This window comes from Streptopelia decaocto (assembly GCF_964273445.1).
Source record: "Streptopelia decaocto genome assembly, chromosome: 4".
Lineage (NCBI taxonomy): Eukaryota > Metazoa > Chordata > Aves > Columbiformes > Columbidae > Streptopelia > Streptopelia decaocto.
In genome coordinates this window covers 77,593,289-77,615,392 of record NC_138658.1, presented here as the reverse complement: position 1 = coordinate 77,615,392, position 22,104 = coordinate 77,593,289, and positions in this window count along the sequence as shown.

The window sequence follows — 22,104 nt, the reverse complement described above, 5'->3', positions numbered from 1 at the left end:
TCCACAACGTGGGCTGGATGGAGATCAATACCGACCAAGGTCCAAAAAAACAGAAGGGGAGGAAGCGTGAGATGCCGCAAGCTCTGATCGCAGCATTTCTCTCCAAGGAGTCTCTGTTCTTGGCAGATTTTGGGTGCCCCATCGGCTCCCCTCAAGAGTCACGCTGCAGTTGCGGAGACCAGGCATCCTGGTCACACGAAGCCTCTCAAAGCCAGGCAGAAACTCCAAAGCCAGCACGGTGATGGGTTTACATTTCTTCAAGGGCCTAATAAGTCTTCTTTCCCTCCCTCCATCCCTGGAGAGATGGCTGTTTGGATTGTTACGATCCTTAATTGTTGATGATATACGAGAGCACATTGCAAAGGTTTGTTATTGTTGGAAGAGCCGTGAGGGGGACCTTTCCAGCAATGTGTCAGGGTTTAGTGCACAGAGCTGTGCAGCTCTGGGCCCTTTTTCAGAGACAGAGCTGTATTTCAGCTGGAGGCCATGTAGGATGATAGGATGTGTCTGCTGGAAGTACCAGAGCGTGGTCACTTGTACTCCACAGGGAGGAATGGTTGTTTTAATGATTCAAGGGTGGACGCAGGCATCTGATTTTGCAGATACTGTGGGGATGGGAAGCTGTGGATGTAGATAAGAACAGGTACAAGGCCTCCAGCCTAATCTGCCCTTCTTCTATCTGCATTTCTCCCCAAATCAGGGTACAACTAGAGAAAGGATGAAAAAATGTCCCCGCTTCCTTCTAGGAGACATTGTCTTTGATGTCTTCTTAGGGGGACCTCAGGGAAAGAGCCATGGAATCACAGAAGGGTGTGGGTTAGAAGGGAACTTCAAAGCTCATCCAGTGCCCCCCCTGCCATGACAGGGACATCTTCACCAGCTCAGGTTGCTCAGAGCCCCGTCCAGCCTGGCCTGGGATGTCTCCAGGGATGGGGCATCCACCACCTCTCTGGCCAACCTGGGCCAAGGACTTACCACACTCAAAAGAGCTTGAGAGAACATAAAAATATCATTTTATACCTGTTCATAAACATCTAATTTGCAACACCTGTAAGACATGGTGATTCCTGGAAGGTGGTCACTGCTTTGCAGGCTGCGAGTCACATGTAGCAGCTGTTCCCACCTCTTGGAACAGTGACCTCCACAGCCCATCTCCCACACCAACAATACTCTGTGCTCCAGCTCTTTGGGAATATACGTCGAATATACTGGCTTCCTATGTCCTTAAGACCAAATGCATCTTCCTTCCCTACTGCTTGCCCAGTTGTGCAACTAGAGGAGCAGGTTGTTTTTGCATCTCCTTCTGAAGAACAGCTTCTTCTGCAGTAGCTCCAAACAGCAGTTCAGAAATGCATTTAAACCAACAGTAGGTCCCATTTCCTTCTACATTATGTATGTGCTACAGGAAGGCAGCCTGGGCAGTGCTTGCAGTGTATAAAACCTTAAGTATTTTCTGTATTTATAAATATTTTACAGTGAGGTTGGATGGCATCGAATCAAATCATGGCTATTGCTGTTGCAAAGACTGGCAGGACACACGTTGACAGGGTGTGTGTTTGTGTAGATCTGGACTGGTAAACATACAACGATAGCAGATAATGTGTGTACAGGAATGGATGACTAAATAGAAAAATGATTAAATGAGAATACACGAGAAAGGATAACAGATTCTGGTGTGAAAATGGCTAGATTAATGCTTTATTATTTAGTCTCCAGTTTATATTATGTTATAAATAATGACTTTGTTTTACTGGATTTTGGAAGGTTGAGGAGAAGCTAATTCAGGATTTTCTGGAGGGTGGGAATGTCCCTTTGGAACCATTATGGCCAAGAGTGGCTTTATCTATTGAGAACGGTGTGGCAGGGCACTTTAAGCAGCTGAGCTACTTAAATAGCTCTTTGGAGCCAGGTTCTTGTTGCATCCTCATGATAGAGCCTCCTCTCCTGGAGTCCCTTGCCCTTTGGATGCAATATAGACATCTCAGCGCTGCTGAAAACCAAGGTTTTGGTGATGATTAATAACTAACAGATTTTTTTCCACCAGGGGAAAAAACCAAAACAACTCACAACAATTAGGATGGGTTTCCAGCCTGTGGGCGTTTGCTGGACCTGATGATCAGAAGCGTAAACAATACTAAAATAATGTCCTGCTGCCCCCCAGGGCTTTCTCTGGAACAGAGTGTCCAATTCGCTTGCATTTCAGGGTAGGGAAGAGGCAGTTCTGTTCCTCATGGTGAGGACAAACATGGGTGGAAAATAACAAGGGGAACCATATTAAGAAAAAAGGCCATAGGAACAAAAAGAAAGGCAAACTAGAAAGTGGCCAGATGTGGGGAAAAATGTGTCCTTTTGCCTCCTGCATGACTTCTGGAGGAGCATGGAGTGTCTTTTAAGAGTGAATGGCAGCAGCAAGCTGGTCACCACTTGCCCCACTTCTATCCAAGGCATCATGAAATTAATGCTCTCAAAGATAAGTGTGGGGTGGCCCATCACTGCCAAGGTCCTGTCCTGCTTGCACCTGGGGCAAGAAGGTCTTCTACATCTGCAAGAATGTCTTGCTACATCCTTCACAAATGAGAATTCCACCTCTGAGGGTAGATGGACGTGTTGCTCTTCCTAGTACTGAACTCTTTGCATTAAAGGTGGGGCTGATGGACGCCCTGCCTGAGTGCCAAATTCGCCCATGATATAAAAAGGCTGGCTCTCCAGAAGTAACGGCAGCCACCTGTAAAATAAAAGCATCCTGCAGACTAGAGGTGGGTGATCATCCACAAGCTTTCTGGTACACCATGGACCAGCTGTTAGGGACCTGGGGGCTTTGGGTTATATTTACCTGAGTGCACAAAGATTCTAGCAAATCACACAGATGAAAAACACGTAACCCTTAAAAGAACTAATCTGTTCAATGTTTTGTTGATTAATCATCTCAGTCAAGACAATTCCATGGGCCTGCAAAAGGGCATTTGAGTGGGTTGAACACAGCACCTCCCAGGGGCCACCATGCTCAGCAATGAGACCTCGGTTGTGTATATGGGGGAAGAGAAATATGGGGGAAAATGTGCAAATAAAAAAAGCTGAGTTAATGCTGTAGTGAGGAGAAAGCTCATGTGTGCATCTGTCTCTCTCTGTCTTTTGGAAACTCAGAATGTTCATTCCAGCTTGCCCAAAATAATCATAGTCTTAAATCATCTTTATATTCTCCTACCTAGCTGTATACTTCTGTTGTATCTTAGCAGCATGTATGACAACTTTCAGTCCCAGTATTACTAAGTGAATTTTAAATTGCTGACCCCTAACTGTCTTCTGCCCTACCAGTCAGAGCAAAGCATTGATTTCAGCCAAGCAAGTGTGGTGTGAAGGTAACATGGAAACCCTGAGAACTCAGATTTTAGAGATTATGTCTGCATCAGCAAATCCTGCAGTGCAAGGGCCAGTTCTGAAAGAGTCAAGTGGCTGCGGACCTTATGGGCATGGCATCTCTGTTTGCAGGGAGTAGTTTGGGCGAGTTTTCTTGAGATTCTGTGTCTTCACTGCCCACCAGTCAGAGCACAGTAGCTCTGCTCTGATTGCGTGTGGTTTGGGTTGGCTTCACCCAAAAGGAAACGAATTTGTGCTCTCAGGTTTCTCTACAACATGAATCAAAGCTTGGTAAGTTAGGAGATCTGGGAGAAGCACTTTAGGGTACGTAATTGTACCCTAAATGTCTTGAGCGCTGTTTGACTTCCAGTATCGTGGAGGTCACTGTCAGCACCTGGTAGGAGACCACCGTGTCCTTCAGCTGTGGCTGCTGAGGCTGGTGATCTCTATCGTAATGGTGATGGGTTCATGTACCAGTTACAAGGATGGGGGGAGTGAAGGTGCGTGTCTGCTTTGGGCTTTGGATGCCTATGGATTAATTAGGTTACACCCAAGGAAGCCCATCAGATGTTAAACAGCGTCTTTCGTGCCTGAAATAGGGAGGACCTGAGCTTGATCCTGGTGAGGTCCTGGGTCAGATATTCTGCTCTTGGGGTCACAGTCTCCAGCCGAGGCAGTGGTATTGCTGTGAAGGAAGCTGCCCTCCACAGCAGCTTCCAGTGTATCTACAGATAACTGTGACAGGACTCGATCCATCGATTTCAATTATCTGGGGATCTGTGAATTAGAAATCCCACCCTTTGGAGATGACCCTTTCTCACTCAAAGGCTTAGACAAGATGCCCATCCGATCAGCAACCATAGTCCATAAGGTGGGTCTTTCCTCACAAGGCAAATCCATGCTCGTTCTTACAAAATATGTAGTAAAGTTATACATTTCCAGGAACAAGGGCAATTTAGCAGGATTAGATTTAGGTAAACAGCTAGAAAAAAATGACAAGATGAACTCTTCCATTGTATTCCTTTCTGGGCTTTGGCAGCCAACCAACCAAGAGCCCGGATGGTGTTTATTTAACCTCCTGGGTCTGTGGATTTTCATTCCCTGTGAAGTTGCCAGTATTTTCACCTTCCAGCTGGTCTAGGAAATGCCCAGGAGAGTAGAGGGTTCTTCTGTGGGTGTTTTAGTCTTCTCTTGAGTTTCTTTTTTTGTTTCTATTCTCCAGAATTTTGGCACTTACGCTCTCAATGTTGTTCTGAACTGGAAAGCATTAAGGTGCGAGGAAAATATTGAGTAGAAAAAGGTTATTCAAACTCTTTCAAACCTCAAGTAAGGTTCAGTATGGGTTCGTTTCATGTTATATGCAAGTTTGGGAGATGCTTCTTTTGTAATACAAAACCTCCACTCTTCTGGACTCATTGACCTCTGAAGGGGTTGGACCAGGTTCACAGAGATATTTTTCTCAGTTTGGTGATTGTGTTCTCAACCTGGAGAAACCTTCCTGGTTCTTGAAGGCAACTCCATGGCTGAAGAGTTCATCAAGAGTCAAAAGAGGTTTAGTCATCTATATGGAGAGCAAAATTATTGAGAGTTGAAGTACCAAAAGCAATACGCAACAGTTTAGGTAGAAAACAGCATCCTTTTTAGCTTGGAGGACCACACTGACGTCTGATTAAAATTGGGAGAGAGGGAAGCAGGAATAAATGGGAATATTCTCCATACACAGGTGAAACTATAATTTGTCTGTGAGAGATTCTCATAGCTGCCTTTAAAGTGTCTGCTCAGGACATCTCTGCAAGCAGATGCTCCCAAGAGACGAACCCATGATCTGATCCAAGATGGAACACAATGATCTTCTCCATATGACAGATGCTCAGACACATCCAGGACCAAAATGAGCTATTTTCAGCCAGATTTTTATTGAAAGGTTTGTTTTTAATCTCCTTAAAAAAAAAGAAAAAAAAATCAGTAGATTCCAAAACTTTGTGGTATTTTAAAAATAAAATTCCAGGCTCCAGAAAGAAACTGATTTACTTTTTTCTAAATTTTGGTTTTTTTCTGTGTTCCAGCTCAAAGATGTTCCAGTGGCAATTTTCAGCCACCTCTTCTCCTTCCTCTGCCTCACGCTAAGGGTGCTCAGTTAATGTTGGCTATTTCCAACAAACCCAGGAGGTAAATGAGGCATCTGTATTTTCACAGCTCCACTTCTCAGAGCTCATGTTAACATTTTTAATACCTTGTAAAAGTTTTCCTGATACTGCAATATGTAGTTTTCTCTTCTACACCCTAAGTCTGTTTGCCTTGTCTAAGACTTTTTCTCTTCCTTCTGTTCCCCAAAGATTTCAGTGTTCTGCTCCTTCTTTTTTTGACCTATTAATTCCCTTACAGGCACATTCTGGAAAATAAAATCCTGTTATATTTCCAAAAGGAAAACAAACAAACAAAACCCCAAACGAACCTCAAACAAACAAACAAACAACCTCCCCCCAGGAACCAAACAACAAACCAACCTCAACCAAAGAATCCAAGAAGCAAACATGAGTTAAAATATACCTCCTAGCACATTGTATGTTTTACCTGCAGGCTTTCCATGGAGAAAAACGAAGAAGAAGAGAACTTTTGACTAAATCCTGAATTTAAAGTAAGAAATGCTGTTTTGGCTGGGAAAAGAACATTATTCTCTCTCTATTTGGGCCAGGATTAGGCTGGTCTGCTGCAGTTTGCCAGCAAAAAGCTATTCCCAGTGATTGTTTTGTATTTTGTACTGGCAAGCGTTAATGCTCCTCTGCCCCCTGGCCCAAAACAAGAGACACTAAGGGGATTCCAAGCTGCAGAGAAAATCGCTTTAAAGAAGGCCAGATTAAGTGATCTAGTGGTTCCTTCACTGTTAAGATCTGTGAATCTAAATGCAACATTTATTCCATCTTTTCAGATACCCAGCCTAGGGGTGCGATGCTTACAAGCTTCTAGTTGTGCTTTTCCCCCGGAATTTTGTCAAAGCTTCTTGTTTTCTGCTTTCTGCTCAGAAATGTCACATAACCAGATGCCCCACCTGTGATCTGTAGTTTCCCAAATGTCAGAAAAGTTGGTATTGGGATCAAATTCCTCCAGTCGGGCTGACTCTTCAGAAAGAAAAGTCTCCTGAATTCAGATATGAGGGAGTCCTGGTAAAATTTGCATCTGCAACAAAGTCTGAGACATATTCTTTTTTAAATTCCCTTGTCCTGATCAGCTGGTAAATTGTATGTCCTTTGAGAAAGGAACAGATTCAAGACGTCTCTCCAGTAGGTGAATAATGATTTAAGAATAAGAGGGAGAGAGAAAATGAGTTGCTGGGTTGCTGTTTTTCCTACACGCTTTCAGAGTATGGGGAAATTTGCCCCTCAGGTGATTCGTGTCCAGTATATGTCATCCTGCCTTCCCATAAAAATGGCTTTTTGGAGCCCTTGGCAAGTGGACATCACCAAGTCAGTCTAAGTGCAAAGGTCTCCTCCAACTCTAATAGCTCAGAGATCTTGGATTATCCAGGGTACGAGGGCAGGAAGGCTCCGTCACAGGGAAATATTTCATCTGTAAAAGGGAGACCGTAAGGAAAATAAAACACATTTACCTTATTAAATAAAAGTGTAATTAGCGGGAAGGAAATGTGAAAGGCGTTAAGAACAAAAAAGAAACCCCTTTTCCTGAGGTGGGAAGACCACCAATAGTCACCAAAGTGCAGAGAATTTATGGCAGTGTGGGGGAGAGTCTGTTTGGAGATACTTTAATGGTAATTTTTAGGAAGAATTTACAAGCATACTCTGCTACCGAGTGGAAAAATACATTGGCCACAAAGAAATTGCTGTTTGCCAAGCCTAATGATTCATTTCTGAGTCATAAATAATAGGTCCCTAATGACAAAGGGTATAAGAGTGGTTGTCTCTTGCCAACTATTTATTAGAAAATAGAGCTAAATCATTAGCTGGGAGCTCTCTTACCGGAAAGCTGAAACCACATTTCTCTATGAAAGGTCATAAGCTATTTCCACAAGAATTTAGACAAAACATTATTGCATTTTAAATCTTTCATCTTTAGCACCAAAAAAAAAAAAAAAGGCAGGGGAAAAATAAAGAAAAAAGGGGGATCGGTTCACCAGAGATCTCCAATTTGTCATGGGGCATCCCTTGAGATCCAAAACGGTACGTAAAGAACAGGGGGAGTCTGGAAACACCAGAAGCAGTGTGTTCTGAGGGAATGGACATGAATTAGTTTCATGTCCCTTGGAGATGCTCCCCACCCCACGCTCCACGCTGCGGCTCTGGAGGATGCTGCAGTGACTGGTAGACCAAGCGGAACCCATTGCCCAGCTTCTGGTTGGTGTCTTCATTGTCACCGCTGGCTGATTGGAACCCTTTGCTGTCACCGGAACCACCACCGGTCACCTCACATGCATTAGGAATAATGGCTTTGAGGGCATACATCAGCCACGGTTCTCAGAGGACTTTTTTAGCGTGAATGGATGAATGAGACGCTGGTTCAGCAAGGTTCATCAGTGGCTGCTTAATTCATGTTGATTTCAAAGAAATGTGGGGGACCATTTTAAGCTCAGCCCACATCAGCATGCTCTGCCAAAGCGGGGTCTTGTCTTGCGCTCTTCAAGGGGAAATGGTGTGAATAAGCCTGTGTTTGAAAGGGAAGGGAAACTGAGGCACAGAAGGACATGGGCTAAAGCAAACCACCTGTAATGTCTTCTCTTGGAGAGATGGGTGCCCAGAGAGATAAGCCGCTCACTCATTGCTATGGAGGCAGCTGGACACAAATCTGATCTCCTGCAGAGGTTTTGGCTTGGGGACATAGAATCATAGAAGCACAGAACAGTTTGGGTTGAAGGGATCTTCAAAGCTCCCCCGGTGCCCCCCCTGCCATGACAGGGACATCTTCACCAGCTCAGGGTGCTCAGAGCCCCGTCCAGCCTGGCCTGGATTCCTCTCACCTTACTTAAGGAACAGGATTCAGCTTGCAGTCCCTACATTAAGGTGCGCACAATGCAGTGTCTATATGTGCATTAAGTGTCTGTGCTCCTGGACAGTTACCAGAGACCCAGAGTTAATAAAAACCCTTTAAGTGGAAACCTCTGTTGGTTTTCTTTTGGATTACAGAATGACAAGTGTTTGCATTACTTTTCTCAGGTATGCAGGACCTTCTGGTGTCTTCCTCTCGAGGTCTGTGCCTGGGAAATTCCTACTCTGAATATATACCTGTGGTACAGCTCCACAGAGCGGGAGGAAGATCATGATCTTGCTTTCTCGGTGTATGAAGGAGAGGTCTAGGAAAGAGACATCAGGGGCAGCTGTAGGACTCACACCTTTGTGCAAGTACAGGTTGCTCTGTCTACTTTGTGTTGGTGGCCTTTGCAGCTCAAGTTCATAGACTTATAGAATAGTTTGGGTTGAAGGGACCTTCAAATCTCCCCCAGTGCCCATCCTGCCATGACAGGGACATCTTCAGCAGCTCAGGGTGCTCAGAGCCCCGTCCAGCCTGGCCTGGGATGTCTCCAGGGATGGTTCAGCCACCACCTCTCTGGCCAACCTGGGCCAGGCTCTCACCACCCTCAGGGACAACAATTTCTTCCTCATGTCTGACTTGGGAATTTGCGGCAGAGACCAGAAGAGCAGCTACGGAGGGATTCATCTCACCTGCCTTCAGCTCTTCAAGTGCAACCTACCTGCACTGTCTGGGCTCCTCTACAGTCAATGGCGAGACACTCTCCCCTCAGCGATGTCTTTTGGGGAATCTTGGGCTCTCTGCAAGGGTTCCTTTGTCTGCTGGTGGCAGAGTGGGGATGACTGAAACCAGGGACAGTCTATTATGTACCTGTTATATACCTAAGTTTGGCTAAAATAACCTCTAATTCAGTCACATGTCTGTCCTTGGGGGGAAAACCTCTGCCTGTCCCAGCTCCTGAATGCCAGGTATAACATCTGGATGAAGCAGGTACATCTGAAGGCCACGTCTCCCTGACTTTGGACCAGTCTGTGTCTAGAGGAGTTAATCAACTGCAACAATCAATTCTCTCACATTCATCAGCTTAATTATCTGTTACTCAAATGGAGTTAGTCTTGATTTCCACCGTTATGAGATAGAACAGTTGGCTGCGCTTTGTTGGTGACTTCGTTTTCGGTTCAACTGTGTGCTGCCCATTGGCATCCATTAAGATGTCCAATAAAACCAAAGTAAAATCTGAATTGTCAGTGGAAGAGCTGGGAAAATCAAATGCAAAGTCAGCTTTTGCGTGGTCTCAACAACACTTCATTTTGGGCATGTGGGTTTTATAACCACAATTACTGGAATGATGAAATTATGCAAAAATCTCGGGTTTAATTTTTGGAGAAAAATATGTCTGGTTTTCCTTCCAAATATTTAAAATAATTTGTGCTAGTGAAATTTTGAACCCCAAGTTTTTGAGGAACGTCTTTCCAGCAATGCATGTCAGGCTTTTGCTGTCTTTGACCTTGTAGGTCACAGGAGAAAACTCCAGATTCTTCCTTAGATGAGGATGATGCACAAGGCAGAGGACGGTGAGCAAGGAATGCAGCTCTTAGTCAGGGCATTTCATCTTGTTCTGTGTCCCATCCCCAGAACCGTGGGTCTGAATCAACTACAGTAAAATAGTACTGATCCTTATTGACACATACATACAAGTGCTCACATTAAAAAAGAGAAAGTTTTCTATTTAATTTGCAGAGATATTTCTAATTCTCTGGGATAGTTTTCCTTCAAGCAGTGGTAGCTGCCAGCTTGGGTGGTTTTTGTTCAGCCCTTCTCTCTGCTGGGTTTGTGCCATCTTTCTGGACAGAAGATGCTTCCTTGGGTACACGGTGCTTGTCTGCCTGGCTTCCCTCTCAGGTGAAGTTCAAGGACCCTTCAGAAAGACAAATAACTTCTCAGTGCTCTCCTATAGGGTGGCCATGCAGAAGCAGTGTCAGTTGACTGCCTTTTAGCCCATGTCTCAAGCCAACCTTGGTGCTTTTATTTCCAGTTCTCACACTATCCATCAGGCGTATCCAAGATATGGTATCCTAGCCCGTATTTCTGAGGAAGGTGTCCTGGGGTTAGCAGCTGTCTGCTGGGAAGTAACACCCTTCTTCTGCCAAAAGTTATTCCCAGGGGCTCAAAGGTATTTGCTTTCTGGGCTGTCCATGGAAACAACTGGAGAATCAGGTACCTGAGCATCCTTGAGATCTGAGACTTCATTTCAGCTAGTGGGGGTCTCTTTGAATCCAACAGCACTAAAAGAAGAGTCACTGAGATTAAGCAGATCTCAGGAATGTTTGAACCCCCAAAGTCTCTTAGCAAGAATCTGTGAGACCATCCCGTGGCTGACCCATCCTGCGTTTTCCTTTCCCAACCACGTGCACGCTCAGACATCCCAAACCTGTGGCTTTTCCACCTTGAGAGCGAAGTGCAAACTGCGTGGAATAAAATGTAATTGCTGCATTCGAAAACCACAGGAAACCTTGTAAATCTTTGAGGAACATTTCCCCATTGGCTGAGCAGCCTTTTTCTGGTTAGCGCCGATCGTGCTGCGAGGAGCTGAGGGATCTGCCAGAGGTTTATGATCATTCCAGAAGAAAAAAGCCAGGCATGGCCCTGGCGTTGGGTGTTGCTCTGCTTTCTTTGGAGAAGAAATTTCTCTCTGCCTGTCCTGATAAGCGAGCTTAATTCAGCTCAGAGCCGAGCCTGCCTTGTGCGATAAGCGCAGCTGGAGCCAAATGCATTTGCCACGGCGTTTCACCGCATGGAGACACTAAACTCGCCGTGAACTCTGAGGTTTCAGCCTTTACGGTGCAAAAATCATAGGGCCGTAATTCACCGGGAAGGTGAAAAGTGGAAGCTGGCTAGCGTTACTGTGGGGGTTCTGCAGAACATCTGGGCACCGAGAGCGCAGGAGTGCAATGGAGATGGTGTCCTGCAGCCCCCAGTGGGGCGTTCGGGGAGAGTGGCACTCCAATAATAAATAACAAGACATGGAACTTACTAGGTGGTCCACCCACCTGCTCTGGGCCATTGTTGGCCATGGGGAGTTGGTCTAGGTGCTCCAGATCAGTGCAGCCACTCTTCGCTTTTATCTTGATGTTTGTCTACCAAAATACCCTCCACATACACAATTTACCTATCTATGCTAAATTGTCTGATGCCATTGTATCTGTCCCTTCACTTTTGCATGTCATTGGTCATTTCTACTATTTCAGTTCCTGTCAGATCTTTATCTTTCTCTAGCTACTTTAAAACCACTTATCATAGGATGAGAGGAAAACGGCCTCAAGTTGCACCAGGGGAGGTTGAGGTTGGATGTGGGAAGAATTTCTTCCCCAAAGGGCTGTGGGGCATTGGAACAGGCTGCCCAGGGCAGTGCTGGAGTCACCATCCCTGGAGGGCTGGACAGACGGACAGGAGGTTCTCAGGAACATGGGTTGGTGGTGGACTTTGTGGTGTTGGGTTAACAGTTGGACTCGATGATCTTAAAGGTCTATTCCAGCCAAAATGATTCTGTGGTTCTGTGATCATCCTGAACACAGTGACAACCAAAACCAATCACTTATCATTGCTCACTGTGCCACTGTAGAAGGAGGAGGAAGAAATACAGTCCAGGATTAGCCAGCAGAGGCTTTTTTAATATGCAGGCAGATGGAATTAAGTTGTTTTAAGGGAAAAATGTCAGCCTTGTCTAAGAAAATGGGTTTCTGCCTCTCATGCCAAGCAGTGATCCCAGATCATCAGATCAAAATATATGTTTTCCAGAGGGCTCCAGTGGGGACCCCTGTCAGTTCACTGGCCCAGTCCCACCTTCGTATCTTACACATGCTACAGGTAAATGAGCATCTGTCTTCTTCTATTCCTCTGAGGACATCACTGAAACACACAGCACATTCCAGTACTTTGTCACTGGAGACAAATGATAAAACTCTAACTGATAAGAATGAAAATAAAGAACCCAGATATCTTCCATTCGCTCTCACAGCACAGTGTTTCCTGGGTCTTCCAAGGAATTTTGAAGCAGGATGCAAAGTGAAGGGCTTTGACTTACAATGTGGGAAAGAAAGAAATAATCTTGTATAACCATATTCTAGTCCTAAGGTAGTTGCAACCTAATATTTAAAGGTGATGTGCCACATCCGTCATTGCCGCATTGAAGTGAAAAGGATCTTCCCATACTCAGCATCCTTAAACAACCATATTGCATTTATTTAAAGGTTAATCATGGTAATTTGGGGAACAATGTGTAGTAGCCCAGATTTAGAAATTCTTGTCTGATATGTGTTGGAAATACAGGGTTGGAAGGAGCATCTTGGCGCGTGCAGGAAACCATGTCATACCATCTCATCCATAACTTTACCATGTGCCAGAAAAGCACTTAAAGACACGCTTAATTCCCACGTACGTCAATGGGACACACACATGTCCTTCCCTGACTCATGTTCTAGTTAGATATGTGCTTAACTGCTTTTCTGAATCAGGGCCATAGGTATCTTGGGAGTCCTGCCCCGTCAGAAGCAATGCAGCCAGATCCTACATTAGGTAATAACGTAAGACAGTACGAAACAGCTGCAACCTCCCACAAAAACAAAACCGCTCCATGTGGCTCAGTAAAGCAGTTTCCCTGACCGCTCTCAGAAGCACGAGGATAAACACCATTGTCAAAGCTGGTTAAAAATGTGCCAATGACCTTTTCTTTGGATGGCCAAGGGTTTTTTCCAAGGTGGGAGTGACTTTGTCCCAGATCCTGAGGCTGTGGGAGGGTGGTCGTAGTTTCCCTTGTGTGGAGACCAACACAGACCTGGTCACGTCTCGAAAAGCTGAACAGGAGGTTCTAGGCTGACCTCACCAAGCAGTCTTTAAAAGATGGTGGGGAACGATGGGGAGGAAATAGAAAATATGAAAGAAGAGGAAAAACACAGAAAATAAATAATAATACAAAAGAGAATGTAAGAAAAGCATCATCTCAGCTTTAAAAGGCCATCAGAACAACTGCCTATCTAATACTGTCCTTTTTCAGGTGGTAGCTGACAATGGATGCTTAAAGAGGGTCCATGACGAGGGCAAAGATGAGTGATCTCTCCTCTGGTTGGAACCTTCCAGCATTCAGCAATCACTTGGGGACTCCCCTGGGGTCTTGCCCTCTGGAGATGATGTCCTCAGGACAGCAGATCCCAGCTCACAGTGCGGTCCTGATAGAGGTGAAGGGCTGTCTGAGGTGCTGCTGGGGCTGTGGGGTGGGGAAGGATGAGAGAAGCTGGGGTGATGGTAGGGGTAGGCTCAAAGGCACCTTTCTAGGGCCCTTTCATGGGTGCTTTCTGCTGTCCTTTCACCGCGGGAGGGGTGCACCGGAGAGGGCTCTCTGCTGATGGATGGGAAGGGAAGGCAGGCAGGGAAATATTTAGCAGATATTTTGGTGCCCAGTTCCTTCAGACCTGCACAAGCCTTCCTGCTATGCAGACACCCAACTACTTGTTTTTCTCTTTGAAAACACTCAAGTGTCATGGTGTAACAGCATCAATACCATGTCTCTCTCCCCGGGAGCAGCCTGTTCAGAAGCAGCATCTGGTTTGTCTTAGCAGAGTTCCCGCTTTCCCCAGTTTCCCATGTGGGACTAACAGAGACACGGGGTAACGTGACTTCCCAGAGAGCACGTGTTTCAGGGTGAGCTCTGCTCAGACTAATCTCTAACATCCCTGCCTGGCTTTTGTTCTTGTCATGTGCCTTGGTCACTGCTGGCTGCGGAGACTGGAGTCCCTAATGGAAGCATCTACCCCTGCCCAAGGCTTTGTGACAGATAAATAGGGGGATTCTAGGCTTGCTCTGATTTTCTTAGCCACATACAAGGAAAGAGTCTGAGGGTCTGAAAGCCACTACTGTATTCTCTGTCTCCAGGGTAGTAAAACATACCCTTCCTGTGGATAGTGCAGCCAGCGCTGTCTTATTTAACTGCTCTATTAACTTAAGTAATTCCAGCCATAAGTGCCTGAGGAGAAAAGATGCATTTTGGATTTTAAGGGGGAACAGGCAAATGCACAAGGAGCCCATGGGATCTCACAAGAGCAGCTGGACGATGGCATGGAAAGGTTCTGGGGAAAGGGAGGCGGTGGATGTCCTTGTGGCAAGTCAGGCAATGAATAGTACGAGCAATGGTTTCTGAGTAATCTCCTTGCTCGGTGAAGGGCTGGTGGGCCTCCCTGTGCACATGCTGCCCAGGGGGTGTGTGGGTGCAGTGGGACGAGCAGCAGGACCTGTGCACACCCCTGGTCCTCAGGACATGTATTCAAGCTGGGTTTATGGCTTGCGCTGCACCCCAGGTAGCGGCAGATGCGAGGTGTCATATGTGCCATGTCCCTGAGGCACGAGGATGCTCTCATGGAAGGTGAAGATTCACAGGGATGGAAAACAGACCTGATTTCTGTATTATACCCTGACACTAATTTTGGCAAGATGCTTTGCTGGCTCTTGTGCCTCTGTGCACCAGGCACAGGGATATGGCTGAGAGAGCTGGGGTTGTTCACCCTGGAGAAGGGAGGGCAGCAGGGAGACCTTATTGCAGCCTTTCCTTGCTTAGATGGGACCCGTAAGAAGGATGGGGACAGACATTTAGCAGGGCCTGTTGTGATAGGACAAGGGGTGATGGTTTTGAACTAAACGAGGGAGATTCAGGCTGGATATAAGGGAGAAATTGTTGGCCCTGAGGGTGGTGAGAGCCTGGCCGAGGTACCCAGAGAGGTGGTGGCTGAACCATCCCTGAGACATCCCAGGCCAGGCTGGACGGGGCTCTGAGCAACCTGAGCTGCTGAAGATGTCCCTGTCATGGCAGGGGGGGCACTGGGGGAGCTGGGAAGGTCCCTTCAACCCACACCATTCTATGGTTCTATGATTCTTTATGCACTTTTAAAAGCCATCCTGATCCACCCTTGCCTGCAGACAAGGGCTGTGGTCTCCATTAACCCACCACTGCAGCTCATACCATTGTTATCAGAGATCTCCCAGCACGTGCTGCAACCACAGCTGGGGCTTTAACATGAGTCCTGGCCAAATGCAAACTGTTAGTTTCAACAACTGAATCAGAATCATAGAATGTCCTGAACTGGAAGGACCCGCAGGATCGTGGAGTCCAACTGCTGTCCCTGCACAGGACACCCCACAGGTCACCCCGTGTGTCTGAGGACGGTGTCCGGTCTCTTCTTGAACACTGTCAGGTTGGGCCGTGACCCCTCCCTGGGAGCCTGTTCAGTGTCCAGCCCCTCTGGGGGAAGAACCTTTTCCTCATGTCCAACCTAAACCTCTGCTCCAATTTCTGTATGCATGTTAAACTGACTAATGTACACTAAGAAGTAGGATACTACTGTTTTTGCCAGATGCCCCTAATTTTGGTGCACCTAGCCAAGTAGGCATCTAATGTCAGTAGTATGTAAAGCACTCTGGGAATATGAGTGTCTATGTGTGTGAAAATTTTACGGGTTTTTTCTGCAGGAATTTCAGCTGGATCTTGCAGAGCACAAACAGGAGGTCCTCACTCTTGTTCTCAGCTGTCTGTTGTTCTTCTAACTGTCTGTCCAGAGCTGCAAACATCTGCAGCCCCTCACCAGGCCCAGGGACTCATGTTATTTCGGAGGCTGCTGCCTGGGACATGAGTAAGGAAGGGCTTAGCACTTTGTAGGCTTTCATGACATCAAGAGGAAAATCAGAGCTAATAGCAGCTGGCAGGGATAATATCAATCCCCAGGTTCTGCGCCTTCCATGTGAAAAAAGCAAACGCATTTAAGCTCACAAAACCCCCATCCCCTCCTGCCCTGTGCTTTGGAGGCTGTTTTGCACAGGGCAGACTGAGGCTGTCGGTGATGGAGAGACGTGCTTGGGACAGATGGTGCATTTGTGGGAAAGCCAAGGAGAGAGGCTCTCTTCTGCATCCTTCCATGGGGTTGTTCTGTCTCTCCTGACACCCTCTTTCTCGTAAAGCTAAAACCGAGATTTGAGGGGTCACCGTCACTGAATTGCTCCAGCCTGGCTGGAAGAAAACAAAATATTTCTGTCTCCCGCCCTCCCCCGTGACCTCTTCAGGCATCGCGGGGAGACCTGTGTGCCGAAGCCAAACGTGACTGAGGACAAGGCTGAATTGTTTCCCTGTAAACAGCCTGCTCTCTGTCTCCATCGCCCCCGTGGACTCCAGCCCCGCCACCTCGTGCCAAAGGGCAGCGGGCTGGGGGACGGCGTGTGCTCGGTGCGTGCGTGGGTGTTCCTGGAAGCGGGGAGAAGGTGGGGACCTTCCCCTGCGGGGATGCTCTGCTCCCTCTCTGCTGTAGGTGAACATTTCTGGGCGTACAACAGCTCCCTGCCTGCTCGGCAGCTCCTCAACCTGCAGATCTGGAGCAGGAATCCTGCGGACAACTCCAGTGCTTGGCAGTGCGGGTGGTGGAGAGGAGCTGCTGGGGCATGGGGTGTGCAGAGGACTCAAGTAGGTGGGTCTCGGTAGGAACCAGGCACCCCAAAACAGAGAATTTGAAGTCAGCTTCCCCAGGCTGGTCGAATGAATAAACCACTGTATTGGCACACAGTAGGTAGGAGTTTGTTCCCCAGCCCTTTCCTTCCCCCCATCATGACGTTCTGCAGGATTTATGGAGAGCCAGAAGGACCAGTGATGGTGTTTGTAGAGGGCCAGCTCCTCCTGAGCTCTCTCCTGCAATTATTGACCTACTTCAATTGTCAGCATGCTCCCTGGCTCGGTTTTGACTCAAGCAAACAAGCACCATCAAAACAAAACCAGGCAGAGGTCAAGAGACACCCAAAGCCATGCTCTGCTCCCACTGGGAGTTACCACAGACACTCTCTTGGTGAGGACAGGAATTAATGTGTGTGACGTGTGCTGGGACGTTTAGTGCATTCATATTGATGTAAACAAGGCTTCTCCAACAGGCTGGACTGTTCCAGAGGCTGGGAAGATATACCCAGCTATGCAAAAACCTGTGTTTGTCCCAGCGGGGCCATTCTTGTTCCCTGGGTTTGCTGTGAGCCCCTGGGGAAGCCACTTCCCTGCCACTGGTGACAGTGACCGCCTTCAAAACGTGCTTTGAGCTACGTAGATATTTATACATGTAAAGGATCTCAAATGATCATGCTGTTATCAAGCCTTCTTTATTTTTTCAGACTATATGACCAACTCTCAGAGGCTAAAACTGCGTTTTAGCTGCTGGTTTGCAACATCAAGGCGCTCTGAACTCTGCAGTGGCTTCTGCTCGCTGCTGTGAGCGAGGTGATTGATGGCCTTGCAGATTGCTGAGGTTTGGGCAAGGAAATCTTCAGCCAGTTTAGAACCCAGGGCAAAAGCAGTACTAGAAAATATTACAGCAATCAGGCTCTGGTTCTGCCTAGCTGGTCCTTACAGGGCAACCTGGCTTTTCCTGTTATTCTTATTTAAATTTTGATGGAGTTTACTCTTTCCCAGCCAGACTCGACAGCTATTGACACTCATTTGGCAGCCAGTCCAGGGGCAGAAAAGGTGGTGAAAATCTCTCAAGCCAAATATTCCCTGGAACGATTTCTGCAGCCCTGGCTGTGCTGCTTTATCACACCCCCGCTTGCATTACCTAAGAGGACAGTTAGGCTTGTGGTGTACCAAAGCCACAAAAAGCACTCAATTAACTCGTTAGCTTGAGTCAATAGAGCAGATTGTAACTTGAATTTGGTGAACGGGCCATGTTAACATAATAGCACAGCTCCTCTGCTGAATCTTCAGCCAGAGCTGGAACAGGAGAAGGGGACCTGTCTGTCTGTCTACCTGCTGTCCTCCAGGCTTTCCATTCACTGCCTTCATTCTTTGAAAGCCAAATTGGTGTGTTTTTTGGAGCCCCTGTCCTGTTGTGCAAGGCACGTAGGTGCTAATGCAGGTCTGTAGGTCCTCAGTGGTCACCTCTGCACAAGGTGGGGTCAAGCCCTGAGCTGCAACCTTGGCATGTTGGTCTCTTCCGCCAAGTAGAAAGTGATAGGACAAGATGAAATGGCCTCAGGTTGTGCCAGGGAAGGCTCAGATCGGATATTAGAAAAAAAATTCTCCATGGAAAACGCTTTGAAGCGTTGGAACAGGCTGCCCAGGGCAGTGGTGGAGTCACCATCCCTGGAGGGCTTTAAAAGGCATTTAGATGAGGTTCTCAGGACATGGGTTAGTGCCAGGTGGGGGGTAACAGTTGGACTCAGTGGTCCTGAGGTTCTCTTCTGACCAAAATGATTCTATGGTGCTGGCAGAGCCATGACCACCAATCCACATGGTACGGACCATGTTATGCACCAGTCTTTTCTCTGGAGCATTTTTTTCCCATTTTTTGCTTGCTATGGGAACAGAGGAGGGTGCAAAATAAAGCTCAAGACAAAATAAGCTCAGGGAGCACCCCACAAAGGGGTGACAGTATTCCAGCACCTGAACCCCCCTTCAGGTGCTGTTCTTGGGGACAAGAAGGAAGGGATGAACTGGGGTGATATTACAGCTGTGGAATTCAGTACTTCAGAAAACCTCACTGGTCTGTAGCATCTTCCGCCAGATGATAACGACCCTTACTAGTGTTAAAACCAGACTGAAATCGATTTCTGGTGAAAACTCCATTTCCTTGAAGAGAGAAGGAAATCATTGGTGTGTTTTAGAGGAATGTTAACAATTTAATGAAATTGTTTTTCAAGTGGGAGTAACTCATCTTTAATTTTAAAAATCATGGTTTCCCCTCGCCCCCAGCACTTTCTGCCTCATTCAGCTGCAGGAAACAGTTCCAAAGCCATGGGCAACAGAGAGATGAAAGTCATCATTTTAGATCATTTACATTGTTAAGAAAACAAATCTGCTGTCTCTTCTACTTTTCCTTTTTCTTTCCCAAGGGAAATGAGAAACTCTATAATAATTAAAAATTCCTTATAGGGAAGGCAAGTGAAATGCTGCTTCTCCATGAGCTCTGTTCCCATGGGGGATAGAAATGAAGCCTAACTGCTGCCATTTCAGGTGAAAATGAGAGACGATGAGGTATTTTTTCAAAGGACCCAGTTAATCAGTGGGACAATTAGACAGAAGTTTTCTGCCCTAATGAAGAGACACTTTTCATCTCTGTCCGCTGAGGAGTCTTTTGCTCCGATCACTAAACCTCCTGGTCTTCTTTGAGCTCTATGGGATGATCTGCCTTTTACCTGCGATGCTTTGCTGAAGTTTAACTTCAGGTTGCATCTCTTACCAAAGATAATGTGAAGACAATGAAATAAAGAAGTCTCCCTGAGGTGAATCAGGTGTATATTCCTCCTGGGTCATTTATTTTGCGGGGAAAAGACTATTTCCCTGTGACTAAAGAATCTCATGACCCCCATCTTCCTGACCAACTGCAACTGCAAAGAGTCCAGGATTATCCTAACCCACTATTAAGCGCTCGATGGTGTCAGATGTCTGGAAATATTGTGCACAGACACAGCCCAGCACATGATCCTGGCAGGAGCACATTCCACGGGAGTCCCGTCCGTCTGGTACGCTGGGTTTTGTCCTGGTCCAGGAAAGTGCTCAGCTCTCCTCCATCCTTCTCCTGCATCTACCGTCCCCTCCTCATGCGTCTGCCAGCTTGCCTCCTCTCCTTTTGGCTTCCAACCCTGTGAACGCTGGGTTTTCTTCTGATTTGACCACGTTTATGCTGTGCAGAGATACGGGATGTGTATGGGGTGGGAAATTGTTCAGTCATTAGCACAGAATCATAGAATAGCATAGAGCTATTGCAAAATGTCTGTTCTTGTGGTTGGTAATAATAAGAACAACAGCAACAACAATAATATTAAATACGTAAATAAAACTAATAAGTAATAATTAAATTCATATAATCACGGAGTCATAGAATCATTTTGGTTGGAATAGACCCTCAAGATCATCAAGTCCAACCATTAACCCACCCTGTCCCTGCCCCATGTCCTGAGAACCTCATGTCCGTCTGTCCAGCCCTCCAGGGATGGTGACTCCAGCACTGCCCTGGGCAGCCTGTTCAATGCCCCACAGCCCTTTGGGGAAGAAATTGTTCCCAGATCCAACCTCAGCCTCCCCTGGTGCAACTTGAGGCCATTTCTTCTAATTCAGCTGGGAACAGCAATGCTGGGAAGCACCAAACATGAGGTCTATTTGCACTCAAAGAACATGGTATCATCATTTACTTAAGCACCCTCAAAAAGACAGAAGGCTGTTTTTTCCACCTAAAATGCGAAGCCCATCTGCTGAACATGACCTGGGCACCAGTGTTCTACTGCTCTGCAAATTCACACGGTGCCTATGCGGATCAAATCCTCCGGAGATGTAACTGGGGATGCCCACTGCCTGCAGGCATGGACATGGTTTATGGGCAATGGTTTATGGCAGGAGCAGGGGGACGAGGCTTTGCGACCACCCGGCTCCCTCCGGCGTGTGTTTCATCTCCAAACCATGAGACAGCAGCTGTGAGCGGGGCTATTATCACTCGCTACTAATTTATAGCAGAGGGCTGAGCCCTAAATTCCTAAAAGCAAAGGGTTAAGATGATTTATTTGCTGGAAACAGCCACAGGCTTGCGCTGAGAGCTTTTATCATAATTACAGGTGTAAAATGTCAGTGTCCATAATTTTTCAAAGAAATTGCGCAGATTACGTTTCTCTTCAAGATACGCCAAGCATTTTATGTGTGAATTTAGCACTTTAAAAATGGAGCTGACTGACAGCCCTGCAATCTCTGTGCCTTGAAAGACGTACCATTCTATGGTTCTGCCACCTTGGCTAACTCAGGACTCCGCAATGACACGTTTTGAGAGCTTTGTGTCCTCCAGCTTGGTGCAGTGACATGTATCTCAGGAGATATCAGCACAGCCTGAGAGGATTGTCATTTGCCTGAGAACTAATCTGAATTTTCCCTGCTCCAACCCATCCCTTTTCTATCCTTGTTTCCCTTTGTTTTCAACCTGTGGAGACCTAGACACGAAACCGTCAAGAAAGCAGAAATCAGAGAGCTTGGAAGAGAAAGCCTGAAAGCATCTCCACTAAGACGGAGGTCTGGCTTTAATGCAAAGAGGTTGGTGCAGACCAGGGTTTATGCTCAGAGGAAACTAGTCCCTTTCCAAGCTACAGGAAGGATCGTGGGACAATATAACCACTGAAAGACTCATTTGCCACCCGTCTTAAAATGATATAATAGTAGAGGCATTGGCCACCAGACCATGTGGAGTCTTGGGTAAGATATTGTTTCAGAGATGCTGTGGAAGGCCAAGGAAATTGGTTTTTCTGTTTATGCCTATGTGGGAGGGTTGAAGAGCTCACAGTTTATTCAGGTTTTGGATAGTCCTGGTCATTGCAACACAGCAGCTCCCTTGCTGTAGTGTTGTTGACCATGCCAGTTCATTTTCCCATGTTTCATCTCACCCACCATCTGGGAAAATAGGGCAGAAACAACAAACCGCTTCCAGGAGTCTGGTGAACTCATCCCAGTTTGCAAAGGGCTTTCAAATCCTCAGGAGTGGATGGTTGAAGACACCATGATAGATGAGAGGTGATTTTCATCACAAGTCTCCCCTGGGAACATGGTGAAGATCCTTATCCTCTTTTGTTACTGTTTCTTTTTGAAAATGGATATTTCTCCACCTCACAGAATAAATATGTGAAAGATAGTGATATTCTAGAGCTGAGGACCATGTCTGTGCTCACAGAGGAAACCTGCCACTGCTGGCCTTGTTAACAAGGATTACAGCCTCATCTGGA